Below are 8,585 nucleotides of genomic sequence, written 5' to 3'. Positions count from 1 at the left end.
TTGAACGACGCATCGGACAACGTCGTGACGTCACTGGTTCTTCCGAATCAACCAATGATATAGTGTTGTAATAGATTTCCGGTTTACGAGAAGCCAATTCACCAATCAGTAGAACTCACCGAGGAGAACTTGTGGCGTCACACGCGGAGTAATTTCGAAATTACAAAACTTAAAAAAATCATAGCGCTCATAACTCGACACATAAACATTTTTTTAATTTTTGGCTTTGTTTGACAGTCTTTTAACAATTTAAAAAATAATAAAAAACCACCGAAATTATTAATATATTTTTTGTTAGTTTTAAATCAACAATATTTTTAGTATATCCAAATGCATGTAGACAAGAGACCCGCATCAATAAAGGGTGGTGTTGTGAACTAATTGAATAAAGCGTAAATAAATCAATACTTATTTTAAATGCTTTGGTACTACTGTCGTTATGGTATGGCATCCTTCAAACACTCGATACATGCTGAGAGCCCCGATCGGGAAGCTGCAGTCTTAGACATGGTGGCCAGTAAAAACTCTGCGCGTGAGTTCTGAATGGTAATCTGGTCGCTTCTGGTCAGCCATGGACATCTCCAGAAGCCAAATAAGGAGTTGGAGGAAGCGAACGCTGAAAATAACGCTGCGTGAGCTGAAATGCAATTCTAAAGATTCAGAATACAGGTATGAGGACGATATTGAAATGTGGCAGATATACAAAGATTTACAGCAATATTTTTTATCAAAAATTATCCTTCATTAGCCACATAAATAACATTACTAGTAAATCTCTAAAAATGTTAGGCTTCATGTTACGTGTGACTAAGGAATTCAAAAACATAGGCACTTTGAAGTTGGTGTATACTTCATTAGTAAGAAGCCAGTTAGAAACTCTACAATATGGACTCCTTACTACAACTGTCACCAAGATACTCTTGAAAGAGTCCAAAAGAAATTCTTAAGATATAAATTTTAAACTTAGAATCAGTCATGAATTTTTAAATTACGATTTTTTACTAAAAACATTAAATTTGTTAAAACTTTATGATAGAAGAAAAAATATAGACATTTTAAATTTATTCAAAATTGTAAATTCAATATGGGATTGCCCTGAACTGTTATCTCTCATCAACTTCAGGGTGCCTAGAAGAATGACTAGACAGGTGCCACTGTTTTGTAGCAACAATTCACGGACAGTGTATACTTGTAATGCCGTATTAAACAGACTTCATGAACTCGGCAATAGTTATTCCCACGTATCTGATATATTTAGTGTAGGGTATTGTTCCCATAGAACAAAGCTTTTTAACTTTTTCAAAGATGTTGATTAGTAATTATATTAATTTATTTATGCGTTTCATAATATATACAATTTTTCGTTCACTTTGCCCAGCTGTATGAAACAGTTTCTTGTTATATTACTTTAAAATATTTTATTGTTTAATTCGTTTTTTACATTTATTATTGTATTGTTTAAACTTTCTACTGAATATGTTGTATAATTTTTTTTTTATAAATCTTCTATAATTTTTTTTATAAATCTTGGGTTAAAGGAAATTCATGTTTTTTAAAAAAAATATATTAAGCCAAATATGTTATTATTAGAAATTTTTGTAAAAGGCAGATTTGCCGTTTATGTTAAAAAAAATTAAAAAATATTGACGGTGCTTAGCGTGCATCTGTTCAAGCAAAGATTTTTTTTAATGCGTTAGTAGTATTAACATTCTAATTAGGTATTTTCAAGTTTTTTTTGTTATTTTTGTTTTTAAATTAGCAAAAAATTACGATGATAACGGTGTCAATGTTTTTTTAGTACGACGGCAGCAAAATTTTCTAGAAAGGTTTAAAATATGCGTATTTTGAATTGAGACGTTTCGCGCCCTGCAGGCAACGGCACGCATGGCGTTTTGAGGCCAAACTTGTGCGCAATGTTTACTAGAAAACGCAGTCGGCAGTCATAACGCGTGACGTCAAAATGACGTGATGCCAACTGCGGGCCGTTTTGTATGTACTCATTTTTAAACCCGAAAATTATCAACGAAAACTTGTTTTGAATACATCGATAGTGATATCATTAGAATCGCAAAAATTCGTTGTAAATATATATTATATTTTTAACGTTATTCCCGACTTGTGAAAACACCCTGCTACCCGAACACGCGTTCAGTAATATTCAGCGTAATAAAGATATGCATTCCTGTCCTTCGAGAGATGATGAATGTTTTAGACTCCTAAAAACAAAAATCAAGGCAAAATCGTCAAAATATATCAAAATATGTCAATCGAAGCTAAACTGGCAGTGTACAACGGAGTTTTAGTCCCAACGCCGAGGAACGCGGTTGAAATGCGATCTCTTCGACGAATGCGTGGAAATTCACTGTATGACAGGGTTACGAATGATGAAATCAGGCTAGAGTGTAAATTTGAGTCAAGTATAATTGATTAAAAAAGGGTATCTGAGATGGTTTGGTCAAGTAGAACGAATGGACGACGAAAGAGTGGTAAAACAAGTATATATGGTGAAAATAAACGGAAACGTGAGACGAGGACGACCAAAGAAGACGTGGCATGATCAGATAAACCAAAATCTTAAGTCTGGTCATGTCAAAAGCAGACAGAACCGAAGGGCATGTATTACAAGATGTATGAATGTGGAAGAAGCTAGGAATGTATGCCAGGATAGACGTATGTGGCGGTCCATTCTCTCTCCCTACCCCTACGGGGAAATGGCGTGATGGTAGTAGTAGAAGAAGGCAAAATCGCAGAATTCGTTGATGCGCCGAGCTGTACATAGTATATTAGCTGTCAACATAAATCGTGTCCGTTTTTATTCACCAAAAATTTAAAAAATTGTAAAGTTTGTTCTTTATTCAAAAGAAAATTTTCCGCTCAACAATAATAATATTTTTTTATATATTTTTTTGAATGTATTTAAAAACAACCGTCATATCTTTAAGAGCAGAAAATTTTCTTTCGGGTGACGAATAACCTTTACCACTTTTTTTTACTCAGTTTATTTTAACACCAATATGCATGAAGAAATACTATTAGAAATAAGAGAAGAAAAAAACCTTGTTTTATTTTAATCTGTTAAAAACATGTGTTTAGAAAATACGATAGTTTTATTTACGACTTTATACATTAGCTAATTTACACTTTCCACAGAACACGTGCATTTTACTTTTTGTTTCAAATTTTATTGAACAATTTTTCCCTGATGGCGATTTCTAAAATACATTATAAAGGCTAGTATGTACACAAAATAAAACACTGGTCGCTGAGTGATAAAAATGTTTGTAATCACTTTTATGCTCCGATTATCTGTATGTAGCAGATAGTCTACATTGAGCAGTGTTGGGTTAAGCTAATATTTTATGCATGATTTTTGTGACAAAATGGATTTAGATTTTTAAAAGGGCAACTTATTTTTACTATATTCCTCATTATCATACTGTTATAAGCCCATATTGGTGCAAAGAGCACTACACTCGTACCCCAATAGCGGCGTATCTCGATTATTTGTTATTTACATGGAGGCAGGATAATCAGCCTTGCGTTTCAGGAACTATTCCAGAGACTATGCGGCATAAAAACACTTTTTCAAATCAATGCTTCATGTCAACCTTGCCGGAAATCGAACTCAAGACCTTGTGCATGGTAGGCAAACACGATAACCACTATGGTTTTCGACCAGTGTCTTTCAACCTTTTTGAATACGCGATCACAAACAATGCAAAAGTTTAATGAAATGATGGCCCGGGGGGGTAGCGCCAAATCTTAAAAAACTGTCGCCAGTTTTTCATCCCATACTTTTTACTTTTTGCCTTGCTTGTTTCGCAACCCCTCAAGCAAGGCTTTGCAACCCCCAGGAGGTCACGACCCACCCACGCGGGTTGAAGAACACTGCACTAGACCGTACGGCGGAGATTAGGTAAAAAGTCATAAATATCCTAATAAAATAGTACAAATAAGAATACATCATTTTAAAAATAAGCTGAGCGTTTTTAACAGGATCACTAAAATACCAAAACTTTTTTATGTAGAATATATCTAAAAATGTAAATTTAAAAACTCCAAATAAACTCTCGAGAAAAGAGCGGAAAAATAATATTATGTAATGAGAGGGATTGTGGTCCCGTGGGTATTGTCGCATGTCGCGGACTTCGGATAAGGGTGTGTTCGAAGTTCGAACCCCGCTCTACATGTCACCCTATCTTCTAACATGGTTTTAAATAACGATGAAACGGATAGCGGTTTGGCCGGATACCGGATATTTGACGAGCCCTTAAGTCGGATAGCTGGATATTCGGCCGCCGGATATCCTTCAGTAATAAACAGTTTTTCTAAGGATTATCTATCTAGTTTTAATTCGTATCTTCCTTTATATATCGACCATATTCAAGTAAACGGCGGTAACCCTTTTTGATGACCAAAAACTAGTAAAAACACCCTGGTACTTGAATTTCTCTCATAGTTAAAAACAAAACTTTTAATGTGCATAAAATAAAAAGGGGTTAAAATATTTTCATGATATTTTTAATAATCATTTATCGATCGATGAGTTGCATATCAATAAATCGACTAATTAAATAATTATAATGGTTTTTGGCAGTTTCCCCCCCTGCGCTTTTTTCAAACAAATATTTTTTTTTTATTTGTGGGTTAAATTATTTTTCTAGTGTGTATCTGAACACTAACGAACCTTTATTTGTAAAAAAAATGAATTTCAAATAACGAGGGTTACTTCCTTTTTTCCAAAAATGGTCGATATCAAAAAATCAATTTAGTGGCGTTGATTTCATGAAATTTTCGCAGTTTCATGAATATTGGGTATCCGTCGGATATTGAGCTACTATCCGGTATCCGACCGGATAGTCAAATTAGGCCGGATACCGGGTAGTTGCCAGATATCCCTTTCGTCTCTAGTTTTTGCAACTAAAAGGAAATGCCCCCAAAAATTTAATATTCGAGTAAATCATGAGAACGTAAATATATTTTTTCAATATCTAGGTACTCAAAGTCTGAGAAGCACAGAGTGCATAAAAAGGAGTTTAATCAGTTTTGCCATATTTGGCGATATCTACTTTCGGGAAATACGAGTAGGTGGTCTTACTCGTTCCTCCGAGTTTGTACAGGATAATGGTAAAAACCAGATTTATACGCTTCTCCTTATTAATCTCAACTTGCGACCACTTTTTATAACTCCGCAGTTTGTGCTTTATGAGACGTAAATAACTGTCCTCTATTTATTTATAATTATTTATAATGTAAATTACATACAACTCTTTTTTTATACGAATAATCAAAACTATAACGAGTATTTTTTGTCGCGATAGAACTTTCAAATAGTACTGTCTCTTGTCAAACTAATGACGACAAGTTTAAAAAAAAACATTTATGAATTACCTTTTCTGTAACAATATCTACTCAAATAAATAAATATATATATTTTGTCGTCCTCAACAAACTCATTTTGGGACAGAAAAATATTTAGATAAAGGTATAGTAATAATATTGTAATAATACATACATACAACTGAAATAATATAGCAAGTATATAATGCAATGAAATTAAAACAAAACATAACACCAAACATTTACATATAATAAGAAATATATGAGGTAAAACAAAAACTAAATTTTACCTTCCACTTACCCAATTTTTAAAATTAATATTGTATTTTTTTTATATTCTATTGGGTTCCGGTAGCATGTTGTACTCACTGCAAGCAAGGTACAGCAGAAACCTTAGAACATGTCGATCCAGGGCCCCGATTACAATGGAAAGTTAACACTTTACTTTAATTTTATCTACAAAGTAAAATTTTGTTTTCTGTATGAAAAGAAAAATATGCATACAATTTTTTCTTCTAAACGTGTTCAATTATAGGCTACCGACGAAGACGCTTCAAATTTTTACACAAATATACTCATTTGTGTACACACATATCGGTTTTCTTTTATAGACAGTCGAAAATAACTCTGTTAATGTTCTGTAATCTGTAATCGGGACCCAGGTACGTGAATATTTTGACTCTGTCGCGTCTTATAGTGGTGGACGTCACGATTGGTGAGGGAGTTTTTATTTACGATTTGAAGCACCGTTTCTGCAATCTCATAATATGGTATGACCAAAAATGGGAGAATGTCAATAATTTTATTTAGTTTAATGAAATCCCTTACTCTCGAACAGCGCCTGAAAAGTGTGAAAATTTTCTTTAAAAATCAGTTTTCAGTTCGCCAAACACATGGGGCTCTTCGTGAAACCACAAATTATTAACTGCGTGACAAGTTTGGCGACAATATTCTTTCCATACAAATGGTCTTGCTAATTCACGATCCTAGCAATAAATATGATAAAAATCAATCCACGCTAAATTTACCGTGTCGTGTCGATGTGTATCGTTCAAATCCACACAGCACGGTAAAATTTAACTGGATATATTTTTTTATTTAGAGTGGGAAAGGAAATCAAATGGAGATTAGTCGATCTCATGATATTATTACATTTCTATTATCTCGTTTTGTATTACAATCATTGAGATATAATATAAAGAGATGACACTCCATACATATCCAAGCCAAATAGTCATCCCCAAAGGAAAGGGAATGACCAGCGGAGGAAGCAAGTGTCACACGTCATAACACGTCGACTTTGACAAGCAAAACACGTAGTACAGTAAAAAGCACTGACCAATTACATCGGTCTACTGTAAGTTCTATTCGGTATTCCCTTCCGCATACGCGTCACCTTTGTTTAACGTTTTTATACGCCCGACTAACTGAGCAGGACAGAGACAAGAGATAGCTTACGACTGGTAACATATTTTAAACTAGTATTGATTAAGATGAATGAAAAACATTACTTACCGGTGAAAGGTTATAACCATCGCTTTTTCTATCTTTTCCAGATCGATTTGTGTAGCATCTTAGCGTACATATAGGCATTTTAGTATTTGCGAGGAAACAAAAGTTCAAAAGTAGCCGGCGAACGCTCGCAACAGACTAAAGTTCGTTCTATCAAACATATGCCAATTGGCCGCAGGTTGAGGGACCATATTTCGAACGCTCATGCTGACTCAAGTTATATATTTTTTTAAACTTATAATTAGAAATCAAACACTGATTTGAGTCTACTGAACACTTTATTTTATTTTTACAAATATAAACATATAAAAATAAAAACTTCGTGACAATTGTTTCGCCTTATTAGGGCATTTTCAAACGAATGTGAAGATTATTTGGATTAAATGTCCTTATATAGTTATATAATTCAAGGTACTTAAGTAGAAAATAAAAATAATCTTATGAACTATAGCAAGTACATTAATCATAATTGAGGGAAAAACCGATGGTTAAGGGTGAGGCTAAGTGTTTAATAGGTAATGGGGAATTTAGGTATTTGTATTTGAATTTCGGGGGAAATATAACAAAGTAAACATTTATTGACATACAAGTAATTGTGAGATAATTAATGAAGCCTTATAGTTTTGTAAATTTAGATAATTGTTGTCGAAAAAATATCAATAGATTAATGTACTTGCTATAGTTCATAAGATTATTTTTATTTTCTACTTAAGTACCTTGAATTATATAACTATATAAGGACATTCAATCCAAATAATCTTCACATTCGTTTGAAAATGCCCTAATAAGGCGAAACAATTGTCACGAAGTTTTTATTTTTTTATGTTTATATTTGTAAAAATAAAATAAAGTGTTCAGTAGACTCAAATCAGTGTTTGATTTCTAATTATAAGTTTAAATATGGAGTTCTACAAAATAAACACCAAATCAATCAATAATATATTTTTTTATTTGGGAAATCAAATATTTATAAATATGTATGTAGAATTGTTGATTACTATAGTAAACAAACAAATATAGTGTATAAACTCAGAACTAATAACAGATTTCCACAAAGTTAGTAAAGAAAAAATATTATATTAAATAAATACATATAAGTTTATACATATAAAAATGTTATTTTCATGTACTCGTAAATATTTTTCAATAATTGAAGAATTTTTTTTTTTAAGAACCGTAAGTTATTGTAAATTGGGCGGGATTAGGACAAGGATGCTTGAAGAGAGGATAAGGAGGGGAAGGGAGATATACATATTAATTATTATAATGTCTACTTAGTTACATAATGCATTTTTAGTGTAAATTTTAAATCTGACAGAGTGATGTTTGTGTAATCTATATAGATTGATGTTTGTGTAATCTATATAGAGTGATGTTTGTGTAATCTATATACCTCAATGATTACAATAAATCCACCTGTGTTATTTTATCGTGCCATGTGAAAAGGGCTGAATGTCGCGTCGCGTACTACTACTATTACCATCACGAGAGAATGGACCGCCACACACGTCTATCCTGGCATATATTCCTAGCTTCTTCCACATTCATACATCTTGTGATACATGCCCTTCGGTTCTGTCCGCTTTTGACATGACCAGGCTTAAGATTTTGGTTTATCTGATCATGCCACGTCTTCTTGGTCGTCCTCGTCTCACGTTACCGTTCAATTTCGCCATATATACTTGTTGACTATTCTTTCGTCGTCCATTCGTTCATTTCATCTCAGAGACCGT

Source organism: Micrasema longulum, unplaced genomic scaffold (assembly GCF_059751315.1).
Source record: "Micrasema longulum isolate JH-2025_06_02 unplaced genomic scaffold, ASM5975131v1 h1tg001040l, whole genome shotgun sequence".
In the NCBI taxonomy this organism is placed as follows: Eukaryota; Metazoa; Arthropoda; class Insecta; order Trichoptera; family Brachycentridae; genus Micrasema; species Micrasema longulum.
This window is presented reverse-complemented; position numbering follows the sequence as displayed.